This window comes from Nymphalis io, chromosome 27 (genome assembly GCF_905147045.1).
Source record: "Nymphalis io chromosome 27, ilAglIoxx1.1, whole genome shotgun sequence".
NCBI classification, from domain to species: Eukaryota; Metazoa; Arthropoda; class Insecta; order Lepidoptera; family Nymphalidae; genus Nymphalis; species Nymphalis io.
Genome location: NC_065914.1, coordinates 8,594,909 through 8,620,811, shown reverse-complemented (window position 1 = coordinate 8,620,811; position 25,903 = coordinate 8,594,909). Strand labels below are relative to the sequence as shown.

General features: G+C 34.6%; 1 pseudogene; it reads right to left on the bottom strand.

The window, feature by feature from the left end:
- The window catches only part of LOC126778836 (GTP-binding protein 2-like), a 66,962-nt pseudogene that overhangs the window by 29,612 nt on the left and 11,447 nt on the right, over positions 1-25,903 (bottom strand).

Here is a 25,903-nt window from a genome sequence, read left to right as displayed (position 1 = left end):
GTGCCTGAACCATCTTGGCTGTTTTTTTGTTTTTTTCTGACCCTTTGTAACATCACCGTTTCACTACAGACTATTGCAAAGCATACATTCACTCAGCCATCCTGGCGCCAATGCCACTGCTAAACTTGTAGCTCAGCGTTTCGTATGGCCCGGCGTACGGAAAGATTGCCGTGAATGGACAAAGAAATGTCAAGTCTGTCAGCGAGCGAAGACTACTCGGAACGTTTCAACCAGTCCTGGGAATTTTCAACTTCCACGTGCCAGATTTACCACCGTCCATATAGATCTAATAGGACCACTGCCAATCTCAAACGGTTACAAATACTGTCTTACAGCCGTAGATAGATTCACGAGATGGCCAGAAGCTATTCCTATTATGGACATAACAGCAGAGACAGTAGCTAAGGCCTTGATATCCGACTGGATAGCACGCTTTGGATGCCCTACTGCTATAATCACTGACAGAGGACGACAATTTGAATCTGCCCTTTTCAAGCACCTCTCTGAAATGGTTGGTTTTGAACACAAGAAAACTACTGCTTATCACCCTGCATGTAATGGCATGGTTGAGAGATTTCACCGCCAATTAAAAGCCGCCATTGTCTGTCATGAAAACTCAAATTGGACAGAATCACTTCCATTGGTGTTGCTTGGAATCCGAAATGCCATTAAAGAAGATATTCAAGCATCTTCGGCAGAAATGGTATATGGCGAGACGCTTAGATTACCTGGAGAGCTTTTTCAACCATCCACGAATAAGTCTGATGACATAACCGATTTTATGGCACGACTTCGGATTATTGCGAAGAACCTTCAACCGCAACCAGCTTCCAGGCACTGTAAGAAATCTATCTTCATATTCAAAGATCTTGCAACGACTAGTCATGTGTACCTCAGAGAAGATGCTAACAGAGGAGCACTCCAACTGGCTTATACTGGCCCACATGAAGTACTGGCGAGGAACGACAAAGTATTCAAAATACTTGTCCGAGGAAAACCTACCTCTGTAACAATAGAAAGACTGAAGCCTGCATACATGCTTACCGACGACGACGATCCAAGGGATATACCTCTTCCTCCTGCTACTCCACCTGAAATAAAAAATCATGATGATAAAATTAAAGATAAGGAAAATAATAACAAAAAGACACGATCGGGCAGAACAGTACACATACCTGATTATTATCGCCCGTAGGACGGTCTCTGGAGGGGAGTGGTGTGGCGAACGCGACACTTACCAGATCCCTACAACCTATATAGCTTATATAAATAAAACATTATATATATAATCATGTAATATCTTATATATTTTTCATACATAAAATAATAAATGTAACATAAATACAAATATTACTATAACTATACTATATATACTTTAATACTTTATATACTTATATAAATTATATAATAAATACATATTATATATTATAACATATACATGTAATACACAATATAAATATTTACACTTTAAAATCATATAAATAATTAAAATATAATATAATAAATTATGTAATGTCGGAAGGCAGTCGCCGCGCGATCGTATAATAGAAATGTCTATTCTAAATAAAATACCGTTACTTTGAACAAAGAAACGTAAGCGCATCGGCTCAGAAGTCGGCCGCCTTCCGCAAACCAGTCGAATCCTAGATCTCGTATTGAACGCACGTCGCTTCTCGCTTGTAATTTGCTACACGATTTTGCACCTTAAGTCTTTGTAATAAGTCATACTTCCTTCTTGCATCTAAACTTATCTTCATACTTCGTTCTTCTCATTCTACTCTGTGCTGTGCCTATCTTTGTGTTTATTATTTCTACAAGAAATAAATTAGTAGTGGAAGAAACTTTGTTTTAATCAAACCTCATCTACAACATCATTCACAACTCCGCTACAATACAATAATAGTTAATTATTACATAAATTTTAAGTACGTATTTTATTAGATCTCTTTGCCTCAAAGTATCAATTAATCCGAATTAATTTAATTTGATAAAGTAATGGTAAGCGATGAAATGATGGTGTTAAATAATTAATTGTGTATTATCTGTGGCAGTTCGCTTAGATTGTTAATTTGAAACGTGTGTTTCCTTAATTTTTTAATTTTGTCACAGTAAACGGCCAGTTTTAATAAAAGTTAGCTTCGTGTCATCGATTTATGAAAATTTTAGGGTGTTATTAGACTAAATTAATCTTTTTATTTAATTATGCTTTGAATAAAACGTGTGATTGTGACATAAAAAATAAAACAATGTTTTTTACTGACTTAGAAAAATGTTATATATTAGCAAAGATTAAAAAAAATTTTAAGTCAGTCATTCAATATTAAAAAAAAAATTAAAACATTTTTAGCACATCATTAGACTATAATAAAAATAATTAAAGTATGTTGGATTTTTTATTTAAAATCTTTATAATTTAAGCTACACTTTGTAAAAAATAAATTGGCAATTATTGTGTCAACCCGCGTTCATAAGAAAGTTTCACGACAATGCGCGCTTGCTGAGTTGGTGATAATTAATCAAGTAGACTTATAAGTACATTCGAATTATTTCACAAAGGTTTAAAGCTACTAGTTGTGGATATATGCAGATTCTACCAAGAAGAACTGAACCGAAGAAAGAAACTCAATAGTAAATCTTGTAGCGTTAATCGAATTCCATACATTAGTATATAATCATAAATATCATTGTACCCATTTAGTCGATTATATGATTTAATTAATGATTAAACGAACTTACCATAATGTCTAGCATAATGTTACATGTAGTAGACACTAGATGTCGCCAGTCTGCACTGTTTTTGGATTTTTTATTATAGTAGCACAACTTGGTGCTGGTGCCGCTTTCTACTATCTTCATTATGTTCAGAGCATCTTCTTTGCAAATATTGATATTTGAGTATCAAGTAGATGGTTAATATTTGTCTCTGGTCAGACACTCTCTGTCCAATAAAAAATAATTTATTATAAGGGAAATGGTAAATGGGGTGGTTGAGATGCTAATCTATTCTCTTCAAAGTCCTCGTATAATTATGACTGCCTCGTTGGTCTAGTGGCTTGATGTAAGGCAGACCCCCTCCGGGTCAATTCCCAGGTCGGGTAAATAAAAAAAGCTATTGGGTTTGTCTGTCAGAAAATTCTGAGTAGCAGCCCGGAGTCTGGATGTTGGAAATGTGTACACTCCCGTGCCTCGGAAAGCACGTAAAGCCGATGGTCCTGCGCCTGAACTCTTTCCGGTCGTGTCGGTTTGCTGTCCCATCGGATTATGAGAGTTAAGGAATAGGGAGTGCACCTGTGTTTGCGCACACACTTGTGCACTATAATATCTCCTGCGTATTTGACTAATCAATCTTGAGATTGGCCGCCGTAGCCGAAATCGGTCTGGAGGACATTATTATTATAATTCAATTATAGATTAAAAGAGTCAATTAGTTTCAGTTGGGATTACAGTGTTAATGTACCAGGAGATCATAAACAGTGTGTCGGTCTCACCGAACGGTTAGATTAAAAGAGTCAATTAGTTTCAGTTAGGATTACAGTGTTAATGTACCAGGAGATCATAAACAGTGTGTCGGTCTCACCGAACGATTAGATTAAAAGAGTTAATTTTGACGAGACGTTTGGCGCGGTTGGTAGATACTTGCCTTTTCACGCCGAAGGTTGTGGGTTCGATTCCCACCCAGGACAGACATTTGTCAGGATTCCATAGCAAGAGTTTTGTACAAGCTTAATTTGGGATCAGATGGCCGTGTGTGAAAAATGTCCCAGGATATTATTATTATTATTAGTTTCAAAGATTTAGAATTAGGATTACGTTGTTAATGTACCAGGAGAACATAAACAGTGAGACGGTTTCACCGAACAATTAGATTAAAAAAGTCAATTAGTTTCCATTAGGATTACAGTGTTAATGTACCAGGAGATCATAAACAGTGAATCGGTCTCACCGAACGATTAGATTAAAAGAATTTTGACGAGACGTTTGGCGCGGTTGGTAGATACTTGCCTTTTCACGCCGAAGGTTGTGGGTTCGATTCCCACCCAGGACAGACATTTGTGTGCATGAACATGTCTGTTTGTCCTGAGTCTGGGTGTAATTTTCTCTATAAGTATGTATTTACAAAAGAAAAGTAGTATATGTAGTATATCAGTTGTCAGGTTTCCATAGCACGAGTTTTGTACAAGCTTAATTTGGGATCAGATGGCCGTGTGTGAAAAATGTCCCAGGATGTTATTATTTATTTATTTATTTATTTAACACTTTTTGCACAACATATACATAAAATGAGAGAAGTAGGAAACAATCAAAGAAAAAGAAAATAAAAAATGGTGCGCAAAGGCGGTCTTATCGCTTATAGCGATCTCTAACAGACAACCTTTGGTGAAAGAATTTTGTAAGAGAACAGGTAAGTGCATTTACATATAAAAATACAGATAGATACTAAATATTTAATAGACTACACATATCATACATACATATTATATATAATTATAGAGTATAAAATTATATATAGATAAATTATAAGCCACATACTATTTCATACATACATACATACCTTACATGGAAATGGACAAATAATAGCTTTTCAAGCGGTATTTAAAAATACTCAATGAATTCGACTGCCGAATATCTGTAGGCAGTGCATTCCAAAGTTTGATGGTTTTTTTCAGTAAAAGAGTTACTGTAGGTTTGTGTCCGGCTGCAGGGGGTAACTAGTTTATTATCATCCGAAGAACGCAGGTTGTGTGCGCTGTCGCAACCAAGAAATTTAAAGCGTTCTTTAAGGTAAGATGGTGTGTGATCGATATAAATAATAGAGTAGAGAAGAGATAAGGCGTGTAGATTTCTTCGTAGTCTGATTGGCAGCCACTTTAACTGAGACCGATACTCAGAGACATGATCAAACTTTCGCAGGCCAAAAATAAATCTTATGGCTATATTTTGCAGCCGTTCTAATTTATTTAGGAGGTCTTCAGTTAAATCCATGTAGCAGACATCAGTATAGTCCAGTATTGGTAACAGGAACGTATTAGCTAAACTGATCTTTGCCTTGATAGGCAATAGGTTTTTCCATCGCCTTAAGAAACCAATGATAGCGAAAATCTTACGACTCATTTCAGTGATTTGAGGTACCCAGGAAAAGGAAGCATCAAGAAGTAGTCCAAGATTTCTAACAGTCTCTTGCATGTGTAATATTTGGCCCTCAAATAAGATTGGAGGTAGATGTTTATCTTGGACCCTCGTCAGAAGCTTATGACTGCCAAATATAGCCACTTGCGACTTGCTCGGGTTCACTTTGAGACCGTAAGATTTACACCATTCGGGTATCTTTGTCAAATCATGATTCAAGGTTGCAGCTGCCTCATCGATACTGTCTAAAGGAGCGGTAACGTAAATTTGTAGATCATCAGCATATAGATGATAAGAGGAGGAAATAAGTGAAGCACACCACCTTGCGGGACACCGGAAGGAATATCTAGATAGGATGAATATTTATTATTAGCCATTATGCATTGCTGTCGGTTAAACAGATAAGAGTGGAACCATTCAATGACAGTAGAATCTATGCTTAGCAATCTTAGGATTGCCAAGCATATGTCATAGTCGATGTTATTAAAGGCATTTGAAAAGTCAAGGAGAGCTAGTACAGTCACGGATTTGTTATCAATACCCTGGCGAATGTCATCACATACCTTAACAAGAGCTGTAACTGTACTATGGCCTAATCTAAACCCAGATTGAAAAGGGCACAGGATTTTATTAATAGTGAGGAATTGGTTTAGTTGAGAGTGAACAACACGCTCTAACACCTTTGAAAGAAATGGAAGAACAGAAATAGGTCTAAAATGAGAAGGAAGCAAAGGATTGGAAACTTTAGGAATAGGAATCACGAGAGCTTTACGCCATACAGAAGGAAAGGCACCATGTAATAAAGAATAGTTAAATATATGGCATAAAGTAGGCAATATACTGTTAAGGGTAAGAAGTATAAGTTTTCGACTAATTCCGTCACAACCGATTGCATCAGATTTGATGCATAGGATGTGTTTTTTTTAATTCTCCCATGGTAACAGGACTGAATTGGAAAGGAGGATAGCTAGGGATTGGCAAGGAATGGAGATAGTTGAGTGTGATGGATTTGTACTGATTGTTTAGAGAGGAAGAGGAAATAAAGTGTTTATTAAGATCATCGAGATTGAAATTGGCAGGAAACGTTTCTCGCTGACGCCCTATCCCCAGTGATCTCAAAAACTGCCATATCCTAGATGTTCCGCTTTTTTCGATAGCATTAGTAATAAACTTACGCTGAGCATCACGACAAAGCATACTGCAACGATTTCGCAGCTGCTTATATTTTAAAAGGTTATCGTTCGTCGCATTTCTTTTGTATCTAGCTTTCGCAGCATTACGCTTTGCCATGAGTGCTTTAATGTCCTGAGTTAGCCAAGGAGCCGGTAGGTGCTTAAGCTTGATAGGTCTTAAAGGGGCATGTACATCCAATAGATCATTTAATAGGGAATTAAATATACTCATTTTATCGTCTATTGAGTTGGCATTATATATTGCGGTCCAGTCGATATTGTTTAGATCAGCCATAAAATTGGGAGTATTCAAATTCTGGTAATTTCGCCGCATGACTATGGTGGGCTTAGCCCGCGGAGGTCGTATCCTATAGGATAAATAAATTAAGTCATGGTAAGAAAAGGCTTCAGCGGGAAGCTGACCATGCGCATCAACATGACTAGGCGAGGAAACAACCATTAAGTCCAACAGCGATGGCAAACAATTCGGAAAAAAATGAGTTGCGTTCGTATGAAGTACATTAAGGTTACAGCTATTAATTATATTTTTAAAACGTTTGGCGCGTTGATCATCTTTAATTAAACAAGTATTAAAATCTCCCATAATGATTGTGTGATCAACAGACGCACTAAATTGTTCCAACAAATTTTCAAAATTATCAAAATAATTAATAGTAAGGGATGGACTATAAAAAACACCCAGTAGTAGTTTGAGATGGCCGAATAAGACTTCAATAAAAATATGTTCAGATGACTCACAGTATTGTGTAGGAGATTTATTTAAAATAGTAAAGGGGATATGACTACGGAGATATATTGCCACTCCACCACCACCTTTACCGGTACGATCATTCCGGATCAGATGAAAGCCAGGTAAACAGTAAGAAGTTGAAGGTAAGCAGGGTTTCAGAAAAGATTCGGATACTAGGACGGCATGAATATTTTTACTATCGAAGGAAGACAGGAAATCGGGGTAATGGGAAGGTACACTCTGCGCATTTATATGCACTACATTAAAATTTCTAGTGAAACCGGAGAAAGTTGAATCTGAAAGAGAGTTTAGAGGAAGAGAAGCACTATGAAAACTATCATCACTAGAGAGCACTGCGTCACTAAGATACTCACTATTGTCATTCGAGTCGCTTAAACTGAGAGTGTTTGAAATCATGCTGGTTATATTAACAACCAACTATTATATGTATGTATAAATTCTAAAAATAATAATAATTAAATATATATATATATATATATATATATATATATATATATATATATATAAATAGATAAAATAATAAAAATATATATGAATAAAAAAAATTTTATGTATATATATATAAGTTCTAACCAAGGCATATCTCTAACCCGCCAGCAGTATGTGAGATAGCATTTTAAAATTAATATTGAAAATACCATTCATATCATATATCATAATAAACAATAGGAGTGGATACAATTTTAAAGATTTAAGTGACACGGTAAAGAAAACAATAAAAAAAAAATAATAATAACTAAAAAAGCTTAACTAAAAACTAAAAATAATAACTAAAAATTATGAATAATTACACAACAAGTATCCACAAACTATAGAACTATTATAACAAGCTATTAAACTATCCCAAAAAAAAACAAGAAACATTTAAATAATAAAAAGGATATTAAAAAAAAAAAGTACTTATTAAAGTAATACAAAAATAAGTGTAAGATATTTAATTACTACAGTTATTTGTACTAAAGAAAAAAAAAAAAAACTACGGCCAAAATGCAAGAGTCCAAAGCCAATCAACTACAATTAGCATGTAAACTTGTCAAACGTCTAATTGTTGACATTGTACCGACATGTCCATTAATTATAAATAATGAAAGTAAAAATAGAACAATATAGTATCTAACATAAATACAAAATACAAATCGAAGCTAAACACTAATGTTCAAAAGTATACGATATTAATTTAATGCTACAGTACGTCTAACAAAACAAAGCTTACTTTTTGACAGTTCTCTTGCTTCGAATAGCCTGTGTGGAACTGGTAGATTTACCAATTGAGTCGACAGAACTGGTACTGGGAATAGCAGCAGGAATAGTAGCCAAAGGAATATCATTCTGTGTGCATTTGATTGAATTAAGTTCAGCTGTTGTGACAATACGATGGCGCTTACCGTCTGACCCAGTAACAATAACGGCACCATCCTTCGTCCAGCATTTAGATATTCCAAACTTCCGTCTCGCAGCCATAAACAGTTCATGTCTCTCCTTAGTAAGGAATTCCGAAAGAGTCACACCCGTATTTTTGAGAGATGTTTTCGAGTACCAGATTTTATTACGAAGCGACGCGTCATGAAATTTGACAAGAATAGCTCGAGGCTTATCTCGCGTGGATTGACCCAATCGCTGGCGTCGGCTGAGCTTATCCATGGTAAGCTCGGGCAACTTGAGATTATCTGATAAAACCCTCGACACCACAGTTGGTACATTCTCCTTTACTTCTTCAGGAATTCCATGCAAGAGGAGCATCTTCCTTCTACTTCGCATCTCCATTTGGTTGTATTGCTTTGATAGGAGTTCAACTTGCTTCTGAAGGCTCTCCAACGCAGTTAAAACAAAGAGTCTAAATATATTAAACTGAGCCGCTATGTTGGTGGTTGGACTTGATGCTGGGATAGAACTCTCAAGAGTCTTTTGAAATTCAGCCATCCGTGAGTTGAAGTGTTCAGTCAGGTCTTGAATTGAGTGCTTGATGGACTCCATAGTGCAAATGTGAATGTATTATATATTCTTTCAATGTTTCCGTTTATGGGGGATTTAATCCGTGTTATGGAGATTTAGCTGGCAGGTAGGGAACACAATTAGCACATTTGTATTAGTGTAATTATTGATCTTCCAATTTATTTAATTGAAATTAACAAGAGCTCTTATAAAACCGTGTTGTCTTTTATTTGACACCTACCCGAAAAAAGGTGATTGGTGAAGATATTATTATTAGTTTCAAAGATTTAGAATAAGGATAACGTTGTTAATGTACCAGGAGATCATAAACAGTGAGTCGGTCTCACCGAACGATTAGATTAAAAGAGTCAATTAGTTTCAGTTAGGATTACAGTGTTAATGTACCAGGGTATCATAAACAGTGTGTCGGTCTTACCGAACGATTAGATTAAAAGAGACAATTAGTTCCAGTTAGGATTACAGTGTTAATGTACCAGGAGATCATAAACAGTGAGTCGGTCTCACCGAACGATTAGATTAAAAGATCATAAAAAGTAAGTCGGTCTCACCGAACGATTAGATTAAAAGAGTCAATTAGTTTCAGTTAGGATTACAGTGTTAATGTACCAGGAGATCATAAACAGTGAGTCGGTCTCACCGAACGATTAAATTAAAAGAGTCAATTAGTTCCAGTTAGGATTAAAGTGTTATTGTACCAGGAGATCATAAACAGTGAGTCGGTCTCACCGAACGATTAGATTAAAAGAGTCAATTAGTTTCAGTTATGATTACAGTGTTTGCATTTGTGTGCATGATCATGTCTGTTTGTCCTGAGTCTGGGTGTAATTTTCTGTATAAATATGTATTAACATAAGAAAGTAGTATATGTAGTATATCAATTGTCTGGTTTCCATAGCACAAGTTTTGTACAAGCTTAATTTGGGATCAGATGGCCGTGTGTGAAAAATGTCCCAGGATGTTATTATTATTAGTTTCAAAGGTTTGGAATTAGGATTACGTTGTTAATGTACCAGGAGAAAATAAACAGTGAGACGGTTTCACCGAATGATTAGATTAAAAGAGTAAATTAGTTTCAGTTAGGATTACAGTGTTAATGTAAAAGGAGATCATAAACAGTGAGACAGTCTCACCGAACGATTAGATTAAAAGAGTCAATTAGTTCCAGTTATGATTACAGTGTTAATGTACCAGGAGATCATAAACAGTGAGTCGGTCTCACCGAATGATTAAATTAAAAGAGTCAATTAGTTCCAGTTAGGATTACAGTGTTAATGTACCAAAAGATCATAAACAGTGAGTCGGTCTCACCGAACGATTAGATTAAAAGTGTCAATTAGTTTCAGTTAGGATTACAGTGTTAATGTACCAGGAGATCATAAACAGTGTGTCGGTCTCACAAAACGATTAGATTAAAAGAGTCAATTAGTTCCAGTTAGGATTACAGTGTTAATGTACCAGGACATCATAAACTGTGAGTCGGTCTCACCGAACGATTAGATTAAAAGAGTCAATTAGATTCAGTTAGGATTACAGTGTTAATGTACCAGGAGATCATAAACAGTGAGTCGGTCTCACCGAACGATTAGATTAAAAGAGTCAATTAGTTTCAGTTAGGATTACAGTGTTAATGTACCAGGAGATCATAAGCAGTCTGTCGGTGTTACCGAACGATTAGATTAAAAGAGTCAATTAGTTTCAGTTAGGATTACAGTGTTAATGTACCAGGAGATCATAAACAGTGTGTCGGTCTCACCAAACGATTAGATTAAAAGAGTCAATTAGTTTCAGAAAGGATTACAGTGTTAATGTACTAGGAGATCATAAACAGTGAGTCGGTCTTACCGAACGATTAGATTGAAAGAGTTAATTTTGACTAGACGTTTAGCGCGGTTGGTAGATACTTGCCTTTTCACGCCGAAGGTTGTGGTTTCGATTCCCATCCAGGACAGACATTTGTGTGCATGAACATGTCTGTTTGTCCTGAGTCTGAGTGTAATTTTCTGTATAAGTATGTATTTACAAAAGAAAAGTAGTATATATAGTATATCAGTTGTCAGGTTTCCATAGCACGAGTTTTGTACAAGCTTAATTTGGGATCAGATGGCCGTGTGTGAAAAATGTCCCAGGTAATTATTATTATTAGTTTCAAAGATTTAGAATTAGGATTACGTTGTTAACGTACCAGGAGATCATAAACAGTGAGACGGTCTCACCGAACGATTAGATTAAAAGAGTCAATTAGTTCCAGTTATGATTACAGTGTTAATGTACCAGGAGATCATAAACAGTGAGTCGGTCTCACCGAACGATTAAATTAAAAGAGTCAATTAGTTCCAGTTAGGATTACAGTGTTAATGTACCAAAAGATCATAAACAGTGAGTCGGTCTCACCGAACGATTAGATTAAAAGTGTCAATTAGTTTCAGTTAGGATTACAGTGTTAATGTACCAGGAGATCATAAACAGTGTGTCGGTCTCACCGAACGATTAGATTAAAAGAGTCAATTAGTTTCAGTTAGGATTACAGTGTTAATGTAACAGGAGATCATAAGCAGTCTGTCGGTGTTACCGAACGATTAGATTAAAAGAGTCAATTAGTTTCAGTTAGGATTACAGTGTTAATGTACCAGGAGATCATAAACAGTGTGTCGGTCTCACCGAACGATTAGATTAAAAGAGTTAATTTTGACTAGACGTTTAGCGCGGTTGGTAGATACTTGCCTTTTCACGCCGAAGGTTGTGGTTTCGATTCCCACTCAGGACAGACATTTGTGTGCTTGAATATGTCTGTTTGTCCTGAGTCTCAGTGTAATTTTCTGTATAAGTATGTATTTACAAAAGAAAAGTAGTATATGTAGTATATCAGTTGTCAGGTTTCCATAGCACGAGTTTTGTACAAGCTTAATTTGGGAGCAGATGGCCGTGTGTGAAAAATGTCCCAGGATATTATTATAATTAGTTTCAAAGGTTTAGAATTAGGATTACGTTGTTAATGTACCAGGAGATCATAAACAGTGAGTCGGTCTCACCGAACGATTAGATTAAAAGAGTCAATTAGTTTCAGTTAGGATTACAGTGTTAATGTACCAGGAGATCATAAACAGTGAGTCGGTCTCACCGAACGATTAGATTAAAAGAGTCAATTAGTTTCAGTTAGGATTACAGTGTTAATGTACCAGGAGATCATAAACAGTGAAACGGTCTCACCGAACGATTAGATTAAAAGAGTCAATTAGTTCCAGTTATGATTACAGTGTTAATGTACCAGGAGATCATAAACAGTGAGTCGGTCTCACCGAACGATTAGATTAAAAGAGTCAATTAGTTTCAGTTAGGATTACAGTGTTAATGTACCAGGAGATCATAAACAGTGAGTCGGTCTCACCGAACGATTAGATTAAAAGAGTCAATTAGTTTCAGTTAGGATTACAGTGTTAATGTACCAGGAGATCATAAACAGTGAGTCGGTCTCACCGAACGATTAGATTAAAAGAGTCAATTAGTTTCAGTTAGGATTACAGTGTTAATTCACCAGGAGATCATAAACAGTGTGTCGGTGTTACCGAACGATTAGATTAAAAGAGTCAATTAGTTTCAGTTAGGATTACAGTGTTAATGTACCAGGAGATCATAAACAGTGTGTCGGTCTCACAAAACGATTAGATTAAAAGAGTCAATTAGTTCCAGTTAGGATTACAGTGTTAATGTACCAGGACATCATAAACTGTGAGTCGGTCTCACCGAACGATTAAATTGAAAGAGTCAATTAGTTCCAGTTAGGATTACAGTGTTAATGTACCAGGAGATCATAAACAGTGAGTCGGTCTCACCGAACGATTAGATTAAAAGAGTCAATTAGTTTCAGTTAGGATTACAGTGTTAATTTACCAGGAGATCATAAAAAGTGAGTCGGTCTCACCGAACGATTAGATTAAAAGAGTCAATTAGTTCCAGTTAGGATTACAGTGTTAATGTACCAGGAGATCATAAACAGTGAGACGGTTTCACCAAACGATTAGATTAAAAGAGTCAATTAGTTTCAGTTATGATTACAGTGTTAATATACCAGGAGTTTTACAGTTTTAATCTACCCGTTCGGTGAGACCGACACACTGTTTATGAACTCCTGTTACATTAACACTGTAATCCTAACTGAAACTAATTGACTCTTTTAATCTATAATTGAATTATAATAATAATGTCCTCCAGACCGATTTCGGCTACGGCGGCCAATCTCAAGATTGATTAGCCAAATACGCACGAGATATTATAGTGCACAAGTGTGTGCGCAAATACAGGTGCACTCCCTATTCCCTTACTCTCATAATCCGATGGGACGGCAATCCGATACGACCGGAAAGAGTTTAGGCGCAGGACCATCAGCTTTAAGTGCTTTCCGAGGCACGGGAGTGTACACATTTCCAATTTCCAGACTTCGGGCTGCTACTCAGAATTTTCTGACAGACAAACCCAATAGCTTTTTTTATTTGCCCGACCTGGGAATTGACCCGGAGGGGGTCTGCCTTACATCAAGCCACTAGACCAACGAGGCAGTCATAATTATACGAGGACTTTGAAGAGAATAGATTAGCATCTCAACCACCCCATTTACCATTTCCCTTATAATAAATTATTTTTTATTGGACAGAGAGTGTCTGACCAGAGACAAATATTAACCATCTACTTGATACTCAAATATCAATATTTGCAAAGAAGATGCTCTGAACATAATGAAGATAGTAGAAAGCGGCACCAGCACCAAGTTGTGCTACTATAATAAAAAATCCAAAAACAGTGCAGACTGGCGACATCTAGTGTCTACTACATGTAACATTATGCTAGACATTATGGTAAGTTCGTTTAATCATTAATTAAATCATATAATCGACTAAATGGGTACAATGTGTAATGTATGGGGTAGTTAAATTACACGGGGGTATCAAATTTACTAAGTTAGATCTGTCTCAGGCCTATGCACAACTTGAACTTGATGAAACATAAAAATACACTGTAATAAACACTCACAAGGGCTTATTTAGGTATAATAGACTGATTTATGGTTTGGCTTCGAGTCCAGGTATTTTTCAAAGATTGTTAGAACAACTATTTTCGGATATGCCTCGAGTGGGTGTTTTCCTAGATGATGTGATAATTACCGGGGAGGACGACCAATCACATTTAAAAACACTTCACGAGGTATTTAATCGATTACAAAAATATGGTTTAAAAATTAAAAAAGATAAGTGTACGTTCTTTGCCGACTCTGTTACATATTTAGGCTTTGTAATTAGTAAAGAAGGGGTTCATACATGCCCAAATAAGATTGAAGCAATTCAGAAGGTTCGCATACCGAATAATGTATCCGAATTGCGCTCATTTTTAGGATTAGTTATGTATTACGCTAGATTTGTTCCAAACATTAGTACAATTTTAGCACCATTGTATATTTTATTAAAAAAGGAAAAAAAATATGAATGGAATACAGAAAGTAATATAGCTTTTAATAAGGTTAAGCAATTGTTAACATCTAGTGAAATTTTAGCACATTATTCACCTGACTTACCCTTAATTCTAACAACTGACGCTAGTAGTTATGGAGTAGGGGCTGTAATTTCACATATAACCGCTAAAGGGGAGCGACCTATAGCTTATGCGTCTCGGGTGCTTAATGCTGCTGAGAAATCGTATGCTCAAATAGAAAAGGAAGCTTTAGCTATTATTTATGGCATTAAAAAATTTCACACGTACTTATACGGAAGGAAATTTACGTTACGCACGGTTCATAAACCGTTGGTAGCTATTTTCGGTGATAAACATGGTATCCCTACAATGGCGGCTAGCAGAATGCAACGGTGGGCCGTTATTTTAGCTGGTTATAATTATAATATTGAATACGTTCAAAGTAATAAGAACGCGGCCGATGCTTTATCTAGATTTCAGACGGGAGAAGGGAAACTACAAGTAGAGGAGAAAACTTACGTTAATTTCATACAAAATTTTTTACCTATAACACGGAAGACAGTAGTAGAACATCAGAATAAGGATAACATACTTAAGAAAGTAATTTTATATTTACAATCCGGGTGGTCCAAGGCGTGCGACGATGAAGATCTTAAGCCATATTTTGTACGTCGTAATGAATTGTATTTAGATGCGGGGTGTATAATTTGGGGATACCGCTTAGTAATACCTAAATCATTAACATCTGAGTTGCTAAAGGAAATACACGTTGGTCATTTAGGTATAGTAAAGATGAAGAGCATTGCACGTAGTTACGTTTGGTGGCCCGGTATCGACGCCGACATTGAACGCACTTGTAATGAGTGTGTTACGTGTGCGATGGAAAACGCAGCACCAGCGAAAGCTCCGATCAAGCCATGGCCTTTTATTCCGGAGCCATGGTCAAGAATACACATTGACTTCTTAGGACCGCTTAACGGTAAAACATTTTTAGTTTTAATAGACTCCACATCGAAATGGTTAGAAATTTTTAACATGCCAAATACGACCGCGGCTGCTGTTATTAAAGTTTTACGGGAAACTTTCGCTAGGTTCGGTTTGCCTAAAGAAATTGTTTCGGATAATGGGCCGCCTTTCTCGAGCAAAGAATATGCCAATTTTATGAGGAACAACGGTATTAAGGTTACATTCTCCCCCGTGTATCATCCGTCTAGTAATGGAGCAGCGGAAGGCGCTGTTAAGTTGTGCAAACGGGCAATAAAAAGTCGTTAAGGGATGGTTGCGATATCGATGCCGCATTGCAAACCTATTTATTACCATACAGGAACGTCGATCAAAGTACCACGGGTCTTTCACCTGCCATGATTTTACAACGTAGGCGTATAAGATCAAGACTAGACTTATTGCATAGGGATTGGGCGATGGAAGATAGAGTACGGGAGGTGCAAAATAAGCAAATAGAAAGAGGAAAAGGAGTTATAAGGCAATTTAAACAAGGGGATAATGTCTGGGTAAGGAATTATGGGGAAGGAAAGAAATGGTTAAAAGGTAAGATAGATGGTAATTTTGGGTCTCGTAATTACCTCATAGGTAGGGATGACGGTCCACCTATAAAAAGACACGTTAATCACATAAAAAAACGTTGGGTAAGCTTTGATTTATCTACGTCAAAATCGCCACCACAAAACCAAAACATGCCGAGTGATCACCCCATATCTGAGCCACAGCTAGAAATACCGACGACTGAGTCGGCTGAATCATCCAACACGGAACTTATTATTCCACCATCGATATCCCCTGAGACTCAGGTAGATGTGTCACCATCGATTCGTTCCCAGCGCGTTAGGAAACCAGTTGAACGATTTCGATTCGAATTTGATTAGGCAACTAATATTATATAATTTATTTTTAAGTTAGGTTAAGTTAATTCTAAGTAATGTATAAGTAACTAAGGGTGAGGGTGTAATGTATGGGGTAGTTTTATAATATTACTTTTATAACTGTGGGTAATTGTAAACCTATGTATGGTGGACGTCTTTTATTGTGCTCAGTAATTATCCTCAAATAATTATCAATAATATTATATATTATTCACATACTCAACACAATGATATTTATGATTATATACTAATGTATGGAATTCGATTAACGCTACAAGATTTACTATTGAGTTTCTTTCTTCGGTTCAGTTCTTCTTGGTAGAATCTGCATATATCCACAACTAGTAGCTTTAAACCTTTGTGAAATAATTCGAATGTACTTATAAGTCTACTTGATTAATTATCACCAACTCAGCAAGCGCGCATTGTCGTGAAACTTTCTTAGGAACGCGGGTTGACACAATAATTGCCAATTTATTTTTTGCAAAGTGTAGCTTAAATTATAAAGATTTTAAATAAAAAATCCAACATACTTTAATTATTTTTATTATAGTCTAATGATGTGCTAAAAAATGTTTTAATTTTTTTTTTAATATTGAATGACTGACTTAAAATTTTTTTTAATCTTTGCTAATATATAACATTTTTCTAAGTCAGTAAAAAACATTGTTTTATTTTTTATGTCACAATCACACGTTTTATTCAAAGCATAATTAAATAAAAAGATTAATTTAGTCTAATAACACCCTAAAATTTTCATAAATCGATGACACGAAGCTAACTTTTATTAAAACTGGCCGTTTACTGTGACAAAATTAAAAAATTAAAGAAACGCACGTTTCAAATTAACAATCTAAGCGAACTGCCACAGATAATACACAATTAATTATTTAACACCATCATTTCATCGCTTACCATTACTTTATCAAATTAAATTAATTCGGATTAATTGATACTTTGAGGCAAAGAGATCTAATAAAATACGTACTTAAAATTTATGCAATAAGGACTATTATTGTACAAACAATAAGATATGTAAGAAAATTTTAAAGTCGTTAAGAAGAAGATAAAAGTTAAAATGAATCTTAGTGGAATATATATATATAAAATACAAAGTTGATGATAAATATAGAGTAAATGTAAAAAATACACTTATAAATATACATTTTTTTAGTAGGATTACTTTTTAGGTTTTTACAGATGAAAAACAAAACAGCAAATTATTTAATTAATTTTGTTCCCATAAATATTTCTGAATTTCAAAATGGTGTCACTTAAAAATGTCTTACGTTTGTGTTACATAAATACGTATATTTAACTTAAAATAGCAAGTTATATCAGCTTACAGGAACTAGAAAAATCATTTAGATTTAATGTACAAAATTTAAATACTTCGACAAAAGATATGTATACAACAATACAATAATATGAATCGCGCCAAAATTTAAATTTAAAATGGCGTCATGATTATGTTTAAAAATATTTAATATTTTAATAAATTTAAATAACACAATACGAATTTGAAAATTGGGTCTTTTCAAAATAACAGAATATGACATAACAGAGCATTTTTTAATATTCTTGAGGATGGTTATCACACAAATGCTATTTCTGATGTTTGGTCTGCTATTCTTTTAATAATTATTGTTATTAAGCTTAGCGGTATTTTTTTCCATTCATGTTGCCGCAGAGTCTTAAACACAGGCCATTCCTTATATATTCAAAATGGCGCCTAATAAGAATAAAATATAATTTTCAAGCAGTGATGAATCGCTTGAATTTTGTAAAAATTTACCAAAATAGTAGTAATATATAATTTTGTTTTGGTACATATTCAAATTTAGTATTGCATAAGTTAGGTAATAGACGAAATTTCATTTATATTTATAACTGATCAGAATATGATTGACGGGAATAGTTCGTGCTTATAATGCCTGAAGTTCTCAAAAAAATATGACCGAGTTATTACAACTTATACCTAAATACCTGGATGTTTATTTTTTAATTTATATATAATTAACATTATTTTATGCTGCAATTTTTTTTAATTTGTTATGTGTAATATAATAATCAGGTTAGTAAAGGTTTGAATATGTTTTTTTTATTTAAAAAAAATAACTTTTAACGCGACACGTTTTCTTAGACCAAAAACGTAAATGATACTAATTATCTTTGTTTAAAAAAAATCTTATCCAACCATTAATTGCTTTTATTAAATTATGTTTAATATTATTGTAGTTTAATTAATATCGATGCCACAGATAGCTATAAAAATATTAATTAATACAAATCATAAAAAGTCAATGTCATATCGTCTAAAGTAAAATCGGCATTAAATAATCCGATCATTGATAGTTAGATATCGTAATGTTATATAAATATGTATCATTAACTTAAAATTGCAATTTATAAACAGGAACTGGATATATCATTTAATGTACAAAGTTTAAATACTAACAATATGAAAGCTAATTTTGGTTTACCTCTTGAGGTAGTGATTATATTAATGGCGCCAAAATTGTAATTCAAAATGGCGTCATGACGTTTGTGTTTTTAAAATGCTAAGCATGTTTTTTTTTTAAATAAATACAAAAATTATTTTACCGTACAACATTATTGTTTTAAATTTATAATCAATTGTTATTGGAGTCTTACATATCAGCGCGGCTTAATGCAAAAGTAACATCGGCATTGTAAGAGCTACCATTACCAAAAAAAAAAAAAAATACAAACCTAAAGATTTGTTCCTTGGGGCGTGATTATCATTTTAAAAACAGTTACGTTATATATGTATGCATATAAATATGTTATTTAATTTAAATAGAAAATAACTAGTGTATTAAAGCCACAAGAGTAGACAAAGGCAAATTAACAACTGACATTGTATTGGCGCGATATCATTGGTCGAGATTTTGAATTATCTGTGATATTCATTATGGATTTGCGAAAAAATTGCGTTTTATTCGGGAAAGTAGTTAAGCTGAGCTGTTAGCGAATATCACGGGATATGGAAATATAAAGTTAGTTTATATTTACTCCTACGATTGGAATATACTAAATATACATTTCAACTAATTGTAAAAGGTGTATTAAATACAATATTAACACGTACATAGTGCTATTTTGATTTTAAATAAGAATATTTAATTTAAATCTCAGTTTATTTGAAACTTTAAGTCAACTAACTTCTAAATAAGTTATTATTGTAACAATTTAACATACGATAAGATTATCATAGTCCTGTCACCGTGGCGTCACGGAAGGGTAGATAGGCAAACATGGTATAACTAAGAATTTAATGTTTTTGAATGTACATATTTTCAAATATAAAGACTTATAACCTTTTACTGTTGCGATTTCTGTTTCTCTTTTTTAATTTCGAATAGGAAGGCTAATGTAATTTTGGTGGTAATTCTCCACCGCGTCATTGGCGTTTTAAGAAATATTAACCATCATTTATATTGTCAATGTGCCACCAACATTGGGAACCAAGATGTAATATCCATTGTTATTTCATAAACTTAGTTATATAATTATTTAATATTAACTAGAAATTGGATGTATTATATTTTCATATATATATATAACCCTTTATATATTGTAATATTATTTATACATAAGCATAGACGTTTTGCATGTATGTTATATACGTAATAAAAACTCTGACACTGATTAATTAACTGACTGAATAAAAATGAGTTATGAGTGAAAATTTGCTCGATCACATATGATGGTTTATTAAAAATTTGTCCGCTAGTGATATATGAAAGTTTATATGGATGGTCCACATTTTTTTTATATAGTGTTGCCAACTTGGGGGTTTTCCCCCTAAATAGGGCTATGTCAGATGAAATCAAATAGGATATTTTCAGGTTAGACATTTTTTACGAGGAACATTTTTTAAAGAAATTCTCTCCAGGGATTAACTCTTCAGCTTCATTTAATTGAGTATATTTCAAGTTTACTAATGCTACTTGCAGTACTTGATTTGCTTTTTTTTAACATCATATTATAAATGTATTTTGTATTTCTCTTCTTAAGAACAAAACTTATTCCAACATGATTCAAAATAGTTACAGTATATAAATGTCCCACAGCTGGGCTAAATTTCACTGAAATTCTGACACATGTGTATTTACCAAACCGCACTGGAGCAGCGTGGTGGAATAAGCTCCAAACCTTCTCCTCAAAAAAGGGAGAGGAGGCCTTTAGCCCAGCAGTAGGACATTCACGTGCTGTTACGGATAAAAAAACACACACACACACAATGTGCTGTGCAAACATATACAAGTCTATAGTCGATTCCAATAGCAAGTAGAGTATATAAGCAACTTTGACCTTGAAATTTGGTCGAAATCTTAATATTCTGTGGTATTGACTATGGATTCGCGAAAAAATTACCGTTTTGGTTATCTGTGAAGTTGTTATCGGAACTTTGTAAGTAAAACTAAAGTGTATACAAGTAGTTAAGTGTAACAGTGTCGTGTTGTATAAAGAGATATATTGATCGAGAAGTGTTTGTAGTGTACAATACAGCAGAACTGTTAGCGAATCGCGTGGAATCGCATATCTAAGGTTTGCTAATCTTTTAAAAACGAGTAGAGTTTTCTGCTCACCTGAAAGTATATACAGCGTCTAGGGTCGTTTGGGTCTTCGCGGAACACCAGGTCGTCACACACGCACATGTCCTGCGTGTCGCTCGACACGTGCGCGTCGCTGTACTTGCTCGCGTCGTCCGACACGTACACGTTCGTGCACTTCGTATCCGATGTCTTCGTGAGGCTGTTCTTCACGTTGGCGATGTCCTGGAGGATATTCTTGTTCTGTCTCCTCGCGTTCTTTCGATTCTTCTCCGAAGCTTGCGACGAGTGGACTAGTTCTGATACTCCCGCGGCGTAGCCCCCCGGCCGCGCTAGCAGCACCATGCCCTGCCGCAGTCCCGGCGGGAAGCGACCCAGGCCCAGCGACGCCGACTGTCCCGCGCGCACGCTGCCGCAAGTGACGCGGTTCCGGTATATCGTGCGCACGGATATCTCCGCGAACTCGCCGGACTCCAGAGGTCCTGGGGGGGGGGTGTAAAATATACGTCGCTCTATTCATCTCACAACTAACAGAACGCAACGCACCTATGATAAGTTCGTCGCCCTCGTAGAGTCGCCCTCGCGCGAGCAGTCCCCCCACAACGGGCCCCGTCGAGTCCCCTACGTGGAAAATTTCGTCTATTTGAAACTCGCACGCCTCCTGTAAAGTGACATAAATTATAACATTTATAATTTAATAAAAAGGATACTAGTCAACTGCGCAACATATGGTTCACTCACGTCCTCGGGGCGCTGCAGGACGCGGCGCGGCGCCAGCGCCAGCAGGCACGCGTGCAGCGCGTTGAGGCCGGCGCTGCGCACGCAGCTCACCGGGAACACGGCCACCCTGCCGGCCGACACTACTGTGATTTGCGTTCAACTATATATATATATATATCTGATCCGAAACTAAGCAGAGCTTGTACTATGGCAACAAGACAACTGATATACTATTGTATAGACAATTACACACAGACTCAGTATAAGGCAAGTATCTAGCAAGGGTGGTTGGCGTAGCTATAGACAATATTATTACCATTACCAATAGTATGGAACTCGTTTTAAAGTCATATATAAGAGTTCACCCAGAAACACTTCGGGTTAAATAAAGGCTTGTTTTATTTTATTTTTTTATTTTATTTATTTTAAGGACCACTAGTAGCTACTACATGTTTTAATGACAAATGTAAAACAATTTAGTGAAAATAGCTAACATGTGAAGCTTTTTAAAGTAGCCACAACAATTACAATATTTGTTTTAAAAATACATTAACACATAATTATAGCAACATGAGTAGAAAGATTAAAAAAAAAAAAAGTCCAAATTGGTACAAATTAAAGATCATAAAAAAATAAACATGCACTTAATAAAATTAAAATTAATAACACAAATAGTTTGAAAAATTGATATAGGTACAAATTAAAATTAAATAATTCATTAAATTCATGCAAAGTTTACGTTACAAAAAAATTACTAAAAATATACTAATTAATACAAAATAAAATTAAGATAACATTATTTATTATTTATTTATTATTTATTTGCATCTCTCAACAATTCTAGCGCCCGTTTACGATAAATCATGGCAGAGTCATTAAAAATATCTAGATCTTGACAAAAACCATTGTACAACCGTGATGATCTAGGCATTGGTGCATTACATCCTAATTTCGTTTTTGATATTCTGACATCAAAAGTGCCCAGAAAACTACGAACATTGCGCCTTGGAATACGATAGTATATCTTTTCAAGTAAGTAAGTACAGTCGATCTAATAATTGTCTGCGTACAGAGAGACTATCCATATTAAAGTCTTTCAAGAGATTGCTGTAATTTTTATTAGATTTATTGTATGAGGTTTTTTTGTTTCTGGATAGATGATATACAAATCGCTTCTGTATTCTCTCTATACGCAGACGATGTACATTGTAACAAGGATTCCACACAACACTACCGTACTCCAGTACACTACGCACGTAAGCGTTATAGATTATTTTTTTCGTGTTATTCGTGAAGTGTTTACCATTTCTAATTAAAAATCCTAACGTTTTGGAACTTTTCGTAATTATTTTATTGAAGTGCGGGACAAAAGTAAGCTTGTCATCAAAAATGACACCCAAATCACTTATTTCAAAAACTTCCTCCAACTTGATGTTATCAATGCTATATATTGTTTTGATTATATTGAGCTTTCGCGTAAATTTTATATGCTTGCATTTACTGACGTTTAATTCCATTTTATTATTTTTACACCAATTATATATAGCATTAATATCCACCTGTAAGAGTTCTGAGTCAGCTAAGTTGTTTATTACTTTTGTTAATTTTAAATCGTCCGCAAATAAAAATACTCTACTATAATGTACCGTATCGCAAATATCATTAATGAAGATATTAAAGAGCCAAGGTCCTAAGTGTGACCCTTGAGGAACCCCGGAGCAGGCTTTATATAGACTCGAGCTAAAACCTTTTAAGACAACAAATTGTTGTCTATTGTATAAATATGATTTGAACCACTCAAGCATATTACCATTGAATCCGTACTTGCTTAGTTTTAAGAGTAAAATATCGTGCGAAACTTTGTCGAAAGCCTTGGTTAAATCGGTATAAATTGCGTCAACTTGCTTGTGGTTATCAATAGCTGGCACAATGAATTCACTGTACGAAACAAGATTTGATGTTGTAGATCGACCCTTTATAAAGCCATGCTGGTTATTATTATTCATTTGCTTTACATGACATTCTAGATATGGGTAAACTATTGCTTCAAATACTTTGGCAAAAGTGGAAAGTATGGAAATCGGTCTATAATTCTCAATGCACTCACTACCCTTGGACTTATATACTGGTACGATCCTAGCTATTTTCCACTTATCGGGAAAAACACCTGAGCGAAGTGATTCGTTGTATAATAAATATAAAGGGAAACTTAGTACCCATGCACATTTAGAAATAAATATAGGAGGGATATTATCATAACCTGTCCCTTTAGTTGTATCAAGTCTTTTTAAGTATTGATAAATCTGTCTTCGCGATATTACAAAATTAGTGAACGCTCCAAAGTCATGTTTACATTGATTACTATAAGATGGTAATGTATATGAACTGTGAGATTGTGTGTAAACAGAAGCAAAATACAAGGCAAATTCGTTACAAATTTCTGATCCCGATTTCATTACTTTTTGTTTGTAAGTCATTATGCCTGGGAGTGCGGTACTATTATCTTGTTTGCCCTTAAGGTATGACCAAAAATATTTAGAATTTCTACTAATATTTTCTTCAACAATCTTAATGTAATTATTGTAGCAAATTTTCGATAAATCTGCACAACGTTTGCTCAAAAGACGTAATGAAATTTCATCAAGTGGGTTTTTATATATTTTGTATTTATTTAAAAAAACTTGTTTCTCTTTATATAAATTTATCATTTCCTTAATTTGAACCATGGAGGATATTGTTTACCTTTTTGTTTCTTTTTTGGTACATATTTTTCGATCAATTTGTTCAAAATTTTATAAAATTTATCGATCATTAGGTTTATTGACTTACAATTACAAAATTCGCTTAACCAATTGATATTATTTAATTCTGAAATTATACTTACGTAGTCAGCTTTAAAATAGTTCTTCTTATCACCAATAACATTACTTTTTAAAGAAGTTCCTGATGAATAAGAAACTAATATATCTAAGGGAGGATGGTGGTGATCTGGAGGCACTATTGGCAAAATAGACTTACTAATTTTTATGTTATTATGATTACTGAATATTAAGTCTAATATTTTATTATCGTTATTACTAATGTTATTATGTTGAACTAAATTATTGAGAGATGCAAAATCAACTAGCAAATTTCCTAAGGAACTATTAGAAATAACATTATCATCAGTAGCGAACCAATTGATATTACTTAAATTAAAATCACCCACGAGCATAACATTTTGTCTATTCTCTGCAATTCTACTATTAAAATTATTGATAAAATTAGATAGCATATTACGGCTGACGGGAGGAGGCAAATAAACTGCACATAATGCAATTGAGTTACACTCATCGTGACAATTTTCTCGTTCAATATTTATCCAAAGATCTTCACACTGACTTTCACAAAAACTGAGTCGCATTGATTTCAGTTTATTTGAGACCGCCACTAAAACTCCACCACCATCTTTTTTACAATGTAAAAGTAAACTATCACGATCTCTTCTGTATACTGTATAACGGTTGTCGAATACTTCATGGTTCTCTATTTTATTATTAAGCCACGTTTCTGTTAATATAATAACATCATAATTTGTACACGATAAATTGCAGATGAAGTCATGAGTTTTAGTACGGAGACCTCGGACGTTCTGGTAGTATATATTAAGACCGTTGAATTTTATAACATGAAACACTAAAATGATCTATGAGTTTAGAGAGCAAAGCAATTTACTGGATATTATTCAAAACAGTATGATTTTTTACATAAATACATTCTGAATGTTCTGTCTTTCTCATAAATACCTTGCCCTGTCTAACCCACACAAATCTGTATTTTTTTTCTTTAGATTTTATTCGAGCTGCTGCATGTAAAGACTTAATAGCCGGTGACAAGTGTTTCATAACATATATTGGCTGCTTATCTGCTGCAATACCTATGTGACTTGTGTTAAGTTTATCGTCAGGATGCGATTTATTGTAATTAATGACACATGCTAGCATCGTGTCTCTCATTCGTGGTGTGGATAGCTTTACAATCACAGATCTGGGTCTTTTGTCGCTGTTGTTCAATTTTGCAACTCTAGTACAGTGATGTATATCAGACTCCTTTAGATCACATGATATTGCTTTACTCAGTTGCATTACTGCACTAATTAAATTTTCATTTTTATGCTCAGGAATCATTTGTATTTCAATGTTATTTGATCGATTATACTGCTCCATAGTATGTATTCGTTGTTGCAAATCAGATGTTACA